The following is an 11,166-nucleotide window of genomic DNA, read 5'->3' as shown; positions in this document are numbered from 1 at the left end:
ATGCCTCACCTTATAATTTTTTTATATTCTATAAAAATGTATTCATGTTTCTCTTAGAACTTAGTTACCGCATTTAATAAGTGCCTTCTTTTTGTGCCATCCTATTTATTTTAATAGATCTAAATTGAATAATTATTCACAAAAGTAACATATCTTTGTATTGTAGTAATAAATGTTAACTGATATTATCAAGTCATCGAACTTATTTCCAATTTTATATAATGCAGTAGCTAGAATTTCTTGTCAATAAAACTATGTTTGGCAGATTAAAAAAAAAAAATCATAATACCAAAGTACAGAACTACGAATATGGTGGTGGTTATCGAATATGGTGGTTACTTACAAATATAGATTGTGATTGAATTACAACTATTAAATTAAAGAACCCAAAGAACATTTATTTGGAGGATTGTGTGATTCAATTCTTCAGGATTATATAAAAAATTCGGGGTTCATTTTTTATAATTAGTCATGTTTTTGATAAGAATTGTGATAATATGTATCTGATTTCAATATAGCATATATTATTGCTGTTCAATAACAATCAAATATAGCGCAATACATACAGTACTCAATATACTTTTCAATATAGCGCAATATATACAGTACTCAATATACTTTTCATTTTTTATAATTAGTCATGTTTTTATATTCAACAAAGAACTGTTCATTACTGAGTACTTAATCGCTAAGAATTATTTTGTTTTCAATATAGCATATATAATTATTGCTGTTTAATAACAATCAAATATAGCTCAATATATACAGTACTCAATATACTTTTCATTTAATGACGTATTTTTTCAACAATGCATTTATATTGTTAATTATTCAAATAAATCAATTTTCAATAAATAATTGTTTGATCCAGATTTATTAACCCAGATAAGAATTATCATAGTTACTTGATTTTTGTCCTGATTTTGCTATAGAAAGTATTATGTGTTTGATAGAATAATGTGACTCTCAATAAGTTCTTCATAGAGTCGGAAACGATCCAGATTTCCGAGTCAAAAAGAGGTTCCAAATAGATGTCCAGCCATTAATTGATACTCTAGTCGGTAATGGATCATTTCTTATATCCAATCAAATATGAGTTTCATCTTAAAACGGTGTCATATCTCCTGAGGTCTCATTTCCTCATATTATGATAATTGAGCTTTTTAAGATCAAAATCAGCATGAATTATTTTTCCAAACGTGATTTTTCAATCGAAATTTAAAATCCCTAAAATAGTACTAACGTCATAGAACCGCTATCACAATTAGTATAATTAATTACGTGTATGTTGCAGACAGACAATAGACAGATAAAGTTAATTTAATAGTTGTAAATAAAATTATTCTGTATATTAATCAGCTGGAATCATGTGTCAGAGCATAAAGGACAGCCTGTGTGATAGCTCCCAAATAGCATCAGCTGTTATAAATGAATAGAAAAATTTTGGAAATTATTTCATGCATTTAATCCAGCTGACTAAATAATAAATAAAAAACAATTCTCCTGAAAAAGTGTACAAAAGAGTGAGTTAATTTCTGTAACGAGATTTATCTGTAAAAAGTTTTGAAGAATATAGCTGGTTGATGAAATCGTTTAAAAGTTATTGTAGAATATAACGATTTTAGCGTTCAGTCAAAAGTAAGAACTCGATAACCCTCGTTCAATTACGTTGTGTTTTATTATTTATGTATTGTAAGTTGGATTACCATGCATATAAATTGAAGATCAAAGTACTGTACCCTTTGTTCGACGTTCCATGTCATTTCAAGTGAGTGAAATGTGCGAGAAATAAAATGAATTTGAAAGAAGGATACTTTGATTTTTAATTTTTATGAGAATACAAGAAGGCCTTACAAATGAAGTGGATATTGGGTTACCTCGTATAACTATTGTCAATGCTGGACGTGTTGTCAATCACATTCATAAATTAATTCGGGTTTTACTCCCAACAAATCTACCATACTAAAACAAAATCATGACCATGGGAAAATGTATGGTCAAGATCGAAGTTGAAGCTATGCATTTTTCAGACTTTCGACAATAATAATTATTCTCATATTGTTTGTTTGCTTTCCAGTGCTGCAAATTATAATATGATTGATACGTCTCTCAAATAGTACTTCATAGAGGCGGATGTCATCTAGATTTCTGAGCCATAAAGAGTTTTGAAATTGATGTCCAGCCTACTCTAGTCAGTAAAGGATTATTCTTCTCGTATTTCTCATACGCAATCTATTATTAGTTTCACCATTAAACTGTTTCATATCTCCTAAGGTCTCATCCTCCCAAATGATAATGCAATTAATCTGAATGGGACTGAGAGTGGGTGAATTAGGCATCCACACTTTCATTCCTACAAACTCGGCGAGAGTGAAAGCGTCCAGATTGAACTTTCAATTTTCAAAGTACAATAATTCATTAAGATGCCTGCTTGCTCATTTGAACCTTGATTCGAACGCCCAAAGCAGTAGACAGACTGAGAAAAAAATAGACATATTATGCATGCAGACCGATATGTCCAAAGCTCCGCCAATTTATGTAGATGCATAACAATATAATTATCTAAAGTTATTACAAATTGCTTTTTTCATATCATATACAGTTCAATAATTATTTTCTTAGTCTATATTATGTAAATTCATCTATAATTTTGCTGTATTGTCAGCACTATTGTATATAAGTGTATAAGCCAGTATATATTGTAATCTACATAAATAAAGTACAATGAATCAATCAAGAACGTTTAGTATCTTGTACTCTGGAATTATTTAAATAATAATTATTATCATCGTTTAAATATATATATAATAAATTACATTAATAATTATAAATGATGAATGATTAGGTTCACTTTTATGAGGATGAATTTACAACAACTTCTAGAACATTTTGCCAAATTAATATATTATGAACCACTTAACAATGCAATGATACAAAATAAAATACATTTTTAATAATAACTCCAATCACAAGTTTAGCTGAAGATGTGGTAGGTGTTACCATGAAACCTGGTTCTGTAATATGAATTAATTTCGATTAAATTAAAGTGGTACCTATTGACAATATCAACATCTTATTCTTTCTATTATGGAGAAATACCACAATATCCCATACCATACAATCAAATAATTTTATAATAATACAAAACATGTGCTTATTTTTGAGAAAGGATGCTTCAAATCTTTCAAATAAGCGGCACGCCATGTGAGAAGTCTTGCACTCTCAAGTTTCAGAGCCATGTCTGCAATTTTATGCTGTAAGGATTAAAAATGAATTAGAAAAATATTCCCTTTCATCAGAAAAACTAGTTTATATTTACAGCCATTAAAAAATTATTACTTGTGACAAAAATACTTTCCAAAGAATCGAAAGCAGTGAACAGTGTAAATATAAATCCCGGAAGTTACAATGGGATAAATATTTAGAATAGTTAATTATTAGAACTGATGAGAATTATTTTTACAGTTTCAGTGTCACTGTTGCCTGTGAATCCAGCTTTAAGGTTTCAATCAGAATTAAAATTAGGAGCATTTAACCATATTTATTCAATTGCTTTATGTTGACCAACTACCCAAATAACTGATAAATGGTAGAGCTCTCTCATTTGCAGACGATACGTCACTTATTTTCAGCAGTTCTGTGTTGGATAATCTTGAAATAAATGCTCACTTAGGGGTGCAGTCCATTGTACAGTTTTTGAATCTATTGAAGCTGACAATAAATAGCAAGAAATGTCAATACCTCCAATTCAAGAACAGTAATATAATATAATAGAAGATAAACATTTTTGTGAATGATTGTCAACTTGATGATAAAGAACAGGTTCAATTTTTGGGTTCAATTTTATTAGATAGGCGACTAACTTGGACTCCTTATATTGAAAAATTATGTGCCAAAATAGCATCTGGAGTATTTGTCATGAGACAGTTTGCAAGGCTCAAAGATAAAAAGCTACTAATAACAGCCTATCATGGTCTCTTATTGTCGCATATAAGGTATGCCATCATAGTGTGGGGTATCTCGTCAAAACAAAATATGGATAGAGTATTCAAGATGCAAAAGAGAGATGTTGGGTGTATAGGAGAAGCGAATAGGCTAGATTGTTGCAGGTCACTGGGTCTACTAACAGTGCCTAGCTTGTTCATCAATGAGATCATTTTATTCGTAAGAGCAAATGATTTGAGCCAAAATCTTGACGTTCATGACTACAACACGCGAAACCGATCTGCCTATCACTTGGTGAGGCATAATAGTAGACTATTCCAGAAAAAAACCAAGCTATACTGGTAGATTATTCTATAACAAGCTACCGCTCATGCTGAAAAGAATTGAAAATACCCAGACATTTAAAAACCAATTGAAAAAGTATTTAATTGATGTTCTTGTGTTTAATTGAGTTTCTTTCAGATTGAACTAATTTCAAAGAATTAAAATATGACGAGTAATTGACCGAGCGAAGTGAGGTCTAAGATTCAATTCGACGGTTTGGCATTTCTCTTAATGTTTAAATGTTTGAATGTTTATATGTTGCGCATTTACGGCGAAACGCGGTCATAGATTTTCATGAAATTTGACAGGTATGTTCCTTTTTTAATTGCACGTCGACGTATATACGAGGTTTTTGGAAATTTTGTATTTCAAGGATATATATAAAATATATATAAATTATATATTAAAGGAAAAAGGAGCCTCCTTCATACGCCAATATAAGAGTAAAAATCAGACTATAGAATTATTCATCATAAATCAGCTGACAAGTGATTACACAGATGTATGGAGAAACCAGTCTATTGCTGTATTACTATAAGGTATATAGTTTCAATCAGGTGCTTGTGGATGAGAATACTGCGTGAGGTCTACTGTTCACAGAACTACTAGTTAGAATAGGGCTGTATTATCGACTATATGTTCACTTGACTATTCCGTATGGATTGGTGATTTAGGTTACACTTTGACTGTTCTGTACTGTATGCAATTGAGAATGACTCATAAGAATGACTTGATTTTGTCAACAGATCAAAATGTTCCTTCATAAAAAATAATTTGGTTGCTCATTTGGACACTCACAACTTTCATATTTTTCCAGTTTTATCCATGCTTGAGAAATTTCCACTATGGAATCCAAAGCTGGAGAAATCCATCATTTAGCAGACACCGACATGCTAAGCGACTGTGAATTTTTGGTTGGTGGCCATAAAACTGTGATTAAGAGCCACAAGGCGATTTTCGCTGTTGTAAGTGACGTCCGTGTTGCAAGTTGCAAGCTATGTTCGTTCCTTGGTGCTTTAAGGCTGTTCGGAACACTTTTTCATTATTTAAATTGGCTAATCTTTTTCAATATAATTGTTAAGATCATTATAAGAGTGAGAAAAAGTAGCAACTGAAATTTTTAAGTGGTCCAATAAACGAGTTATGGGTTGTTGAAGTGCTAATTTTCCAGATTCCGTTTTCTTTCCAGATCATAAACGGTTTCGACTATATTAACAGAACTTCTCTTAAAAATTCAAAAAATGTATTTCTCTAAACTGACACATTTTATTCCTTATATCGTTCATAAATAGAAAAGTAACATTTTTCGTAAATTCGATAACTTGTTTATTTTGGCGTAAATCGCTAAAAAAACTCATATTAGAACTAAGCCAATGATATTCTGGATGTATTAAAAAAAACTCCAATGGAAAATTCGAAACCGTTTATGATCGGGAAAGAAAATGGAGTTAGCACTTTCAGCTACCCATAACTCGATTATTAGATTACTTAAAAATTCCAGTTGCCACTTTTTCTCACTCTTATGATGATCTTAACAATTATATTGAAAAAGATGATCCAATTTAAATAAAAAAAGAAAAGTGTACTGAAAACAGCCTTAAGGGAGACAGTGAACCCTGCGCGTGTAGAAGACTGAACCGGAAGGATTCCATTATTGCATTAAAAAAATTGTATTGAAATTTGCACATGGTGATTTTTGTAGTAGATGTTCTACATGCACTAACTTATCCAGAAGCAGGGTCATTCCTGATTTGTGCTACATCTCTGTTAAATCAAACAGAAAAGAAACAAGTCCGATCTATCTTATCAGTAGGTATAATTTATTTTGCACCCTCATTACTAGTAGTTCTATGAACGCAGTTTTCTCATCCACAAGTATCTTGGATGCAAATCATTGGCATTTAGATGAAGAGTTAAATTAAGTTAATTCATTACGGAAAAATATAGGTACCACAACATCCCTAAATATCGAATATAAAGTTTTGTATGATTCACACTAGAAATCACAAGCACATATTCACAAAATATGAAAACCTTGTGAGAGTGGATATTATAATATTTTGAATATTCAGGGCAGAAACTCGTCATATTTGTTGGTATATTCAATTATAAAAAAATTACTAGTTTTCCTATCATATTTTTATGTAAAGCACTACTAGTTTCCGGTATTTTTCCATTCTTAAGTGTAAAAATGAATTATTATTCTGCAGAAAACAATTATTAACTTTTCAAGCAGCTGGCTCATTTTATGTTTTTAATGTAGAATATTGGGTTATGATTTACATATTATGAAAAGTATTGAATGATTTTAGCAGCTGCCTTATTTCATATGTATTAGTTTTAAAACCTTCAAATATTGGATTATGGTTTTCAGCATGGATAATGTTTAGCATATACGTTTATTCAATTTTGAGTCCAAATATATCTGGAATTCTACCTTTGGGTTCAATTTCTCTCTATCATGTGCCAATATTTGAAAGCATGTTAAAACTGAAAGATCTGGAATAAATAAGCCAGCTACCGAAAACCGTTTAATATGTTCAATTTCATTTTTTATTGATGTCATGCATTATTGTACATTAATACAATATTGACACAAGTCAAATACATAGTCACATTTGGTATATTATATTTTTCAAATATATTAAAATGACAAAAAATAACTCAATACGATGTCAAGTTGACAAGAATCACATCATTTTAAAAACCTCTCAATTCAAAAAGTTCCATTACACCGTAAAACGATTTTTCGATCAGCCAGTCCTTCAACAAAGCTTCTGAGTCAATCTCAGATATATCAGGTGGGATATAATTATATATAAATTAATTTAATTAAATTTTAATGTTTTATGTATCATTGAGTAGATATGTAAATCATAGCCCAGTTGCCCAATGTTCGAAATTAAACATATAAAATGAAGCAGCTGCTAAAAAAGACAATACAATATTTGTCTACTGAATTCATTCGACACTGAGAATGGGATGAATGCCCGGGAACTATAGTCATCGTATTTTATATAAACATATACTAAGGGTGTACTAGTAATTTTCTATAATTAAACATTCAAGTAGCCTCATTAATATACTTCACTTCAGGTGTGCATTAAACTGAAATATTCATTTGTCTCCCCAGGAATGAAATAATGCGGTATGTGTTTCTTTTTACTCTCTATAAATTAAACCTTCAGTTGGATTCCATAACTTGAAGAGTCCACATCAGTCTCATTTCTACTACATTATTGAAACATATTTTTATTTCATAGCTGTTTTCAAAGTTGTTGTTGTTGTTGGTTGACGTGAAGAGCACAAGAGGTGTGTCGGAAAAAGCAGGAATAATGTGGAGGTAGGTGCAGAGTGCAGAGGTGCCCAGCACATTATTCGTTGTCGTCATAGAAACGGATTGAGTGTGCTGGCTCAGATAAGAAGCAGCTACCATTACTTTCTTAACACTTGGTTGGATATTTATTGTTGGCTACTGAGTCTTCAGATGAGCTCAGTCATCTTATGTCTCACAACATGGAATCAGGTTACTATGAAAAATTGTATCTATTCTTCGATGAAATTCACAGAGTGCATACAGAAACATGCATTTATGTTTCTCGCGGTATCTGTAGAAACATGGAAAATGTAGAAATATAATTTACACAGTACGAAATATTTGTCTTTGATGAACTGGAGACGGCATGTCGTTGATTTTCATCAGCACTGTTTCAATTCAATATAATTAAATATTAGACTCTATAAAAATATTATTCCTTGTCAATTTGCTATGCTGCTAATGCATATGAAATCAAGGATATAATAAACATTATAAATCAAAGTATACCCTTTTTCAACTTGATTTTATTTCTCGCAAAATGTTTCGACGTTTAATGTCATTTTCAAGGTTCACTTACTTGAAAATGACATTAGAAGTCGAAATATGTGAGAAATAAATAAAGTTGTGAAAGGGTTCTTTATTGGTTTTCAATATTATTTTTGTATACATGAGTTAGTCCTCACTAAAAAACGTTGATAGGCCCATATATAGAATGATTTTTTAGTGCTTAATACCCAAAGCACTAATATGAAGTGACCCAGTTTATCTTATTAAAGTTTAATTTTTAGAACGTTTCAAATCCCAGCAGATTAATATTTGAAGAGATAGATCTACCAACGTTACGTCAAACTTATGTGACAAATTTAATTCCTTCTAAAAATACACATCAATTTACCCGTCGCACAATCCCTTATAATATACGGCGAACTATAGTAAATGCTTTCAATATTAATTTTACTTCATTAACATCTAGTTAACACTAATTTGAGTATCAGAGTAATAAACTAATAAATAAAATTCCGGAAGACTTTATTAAGGGTAAAATAACCAAAACCAAATTGAGATTAATAAAATCGTGGGTAAAACAAAACTATTATTTTAAAATTGAGAATTGAGTTGGCTGAATCACCAATTTTGGCAATATTAATTGTGTAAAAATTATTAAAACTCGACAATTTTTATATTATTTTTCTGTGCATCTATATTTTGTTTATCAAGTACTTGATTATTGATAAAATTCAACATCCATAGATTATCATCCATCAACAGAATTGTATCATTTGTACTGCTGTTATTAGATTAAAAAACGTATTTCTTATTTTAATAACTCGTGGCTGGAGCTCAAGGCTTCTTTTTCCAGTCACGCCAAAAAGTATTGTAATTTAATTATTATTTATTTATTTATTATTTTATTTGTTGAAATATTTCTTGTATTGACAATAAATTCATTAGGAATTCATTCATTTATAAAACGGAAATAATAGAAAATTAAACTAAGCATATGCTATTCCATTTTCAATCATTTTATGATCATGTGTGTTTGTTGCATTGATGATAAGAAATGAATAAATGTTCATAAGCATCCTTGATAATAAAATGGGCTACATAATGAGATGAATACTAATAATAATTATGTTTAAAATTCATAAAAATCATTTAATTGTCTTCCGATAAAACTTTACCATTGAAGACACAATTTTAAAAATTCGACTGAGTCATTGTCAATATTGTAGAACCGTTCCATATCAGTACGGTACCTACTTATAACATCAGGCCTAATATTCAAGTTCATTTTATTTTCAGAAGTGTACATTTTACAATACATTCCCTGAAAATAACTCATCTAATATGGAACAAATCCGTGTGTAGAGGAGTGTCAATACAACAATAAGTACGGTACAATAAAAGTAGAATTTCTAGAAAATATTACAGCAACAATTTTAATCTATTTGTGTGGCCTAATGTTTATAAGGGTACTGATATTTGTATACTAATATTAGCGTCTACGGACCGCTCTAATAAAGTATTAGAATATTTGACACAGGCAAAGGTAGCCTGTTGTTTTGTCACCCACATGTGAAAAATAAAACCACTGTTTTGTATAATTCTTTATTGATCTTTTACATGCAAATTCTAATACAGTTTCCTATCGAAGTAGAGGAGAATATCCGAAATTCCTGTTAGTTTTGCTGTACGGTATATATGTATTGTATGGTAACCATAGTCCAAATGTTGAGATGTTGGTTGAATGTTCAATCATACTCTGCACCAATCGTGATACTCATCTCTTGCGACACAATTCTAGTCTCATGGTACCATTTGTTCGTATCTAGGACAACTGAACAGACAAGCTCATATTATGTCATATTTCTGCTATTGATGCTCTCAAACCTGACCTTTTTGTCGATACTAATCATAATTTATAGTCCAATGTCTAAAGATATTGTGATCAACTTATGGAGAAACGATATAGGCCACAAAAAACTTACTTATAAAAGTAAACTAAAACTAAAAAACATAAAAAATAAACATACTAAACTTATATAGGCCACAGGAAAATGTCGTACAATATAGTCCTATTTATTCATCAATTATTTAATTTATTCATTTACCGGTATTTCCTCATCAATTGCAAAATAAATTAATAAACTATAAAATACACATTGCAATAATTTAATTAATCTACAAAATAATAAAATACGTAATAGGAATAACACTTCTCCAAAAGAGCTTGGGGTAGGATATTAGACAATATTTTTCAAAGTGGATTCATTTCCATCTAATGATAAAGCTATTATTTTGGATGAAAGTTTAGTGTTCCATTATTTTTATCTCGGATAAACTGGACAACTGGAACAGACAAGCTCATATTATGTCATATTTCTGCTATTGATGCTCTCAAACTGACCTTTTATCGATACTAATCATAATTTATAGTCCAATGTCAAAAGATATTGTGATCAACTTATAGAGAAACAGGAAAATGTCGTACAATATAGTCCTATTTATTCATCAATTATTTAATTTATTCTTTACCGGTATTTCCTCATCAATTACAAAATAAATAATACTATAAAATATACACTGCAATAATTTAATTATCCTTACGGTAATAGGGATACACTTCTCCAAAAGAGCTTTGGGTAGGATATTAGACAACTATTTTTCAAAGTGAATTCAATACCATCTAATGATGAAACTATTATTTTGGATGAAAGTTTAGTGTTCCATTATTTCAACCTCGGTTACAAAGCATTTTCATAACCATCTTTATTAGAGCATATTGAACTACTATATTCCAATATCACAACAAACTAGGAGTATTTCATGCACCCACTATGTTGAGTAAAGTAGAATTATAAGTAATTAATATATATATATATATATATGAAATTCCCTGCAAAGTAGGAATAATATTCAGGCAACTACCACTTAACTACTATGTTAACATAAATAAATGTTTATTTCCCAAAAAACGAAAACTACAACATCAATTACACAAAATATTATATAAATTACAATATTACATACAATAGTTAGTTACAAAAAATTCTTGTTAGTTCAAAATGTGTCCCCTA

The sequence above is a fragment of the Nilaparvata lugens genome, chromosome X, assembly GCF_014356525.2.
Source record: "Nilaparvata lugens isolate BPH chromosome X, ASM1435652v1, whole genome shotgun sequence".
Lineage (NCBI taxonomy): Eukaryota > Metazoa > Arthropoda > Insecta > Hemiptera > Delphacidae > Nilaparvata > Nilaparvata lugens.
This window is presented reverse-complemented; position numbering follows the sequence as displayed.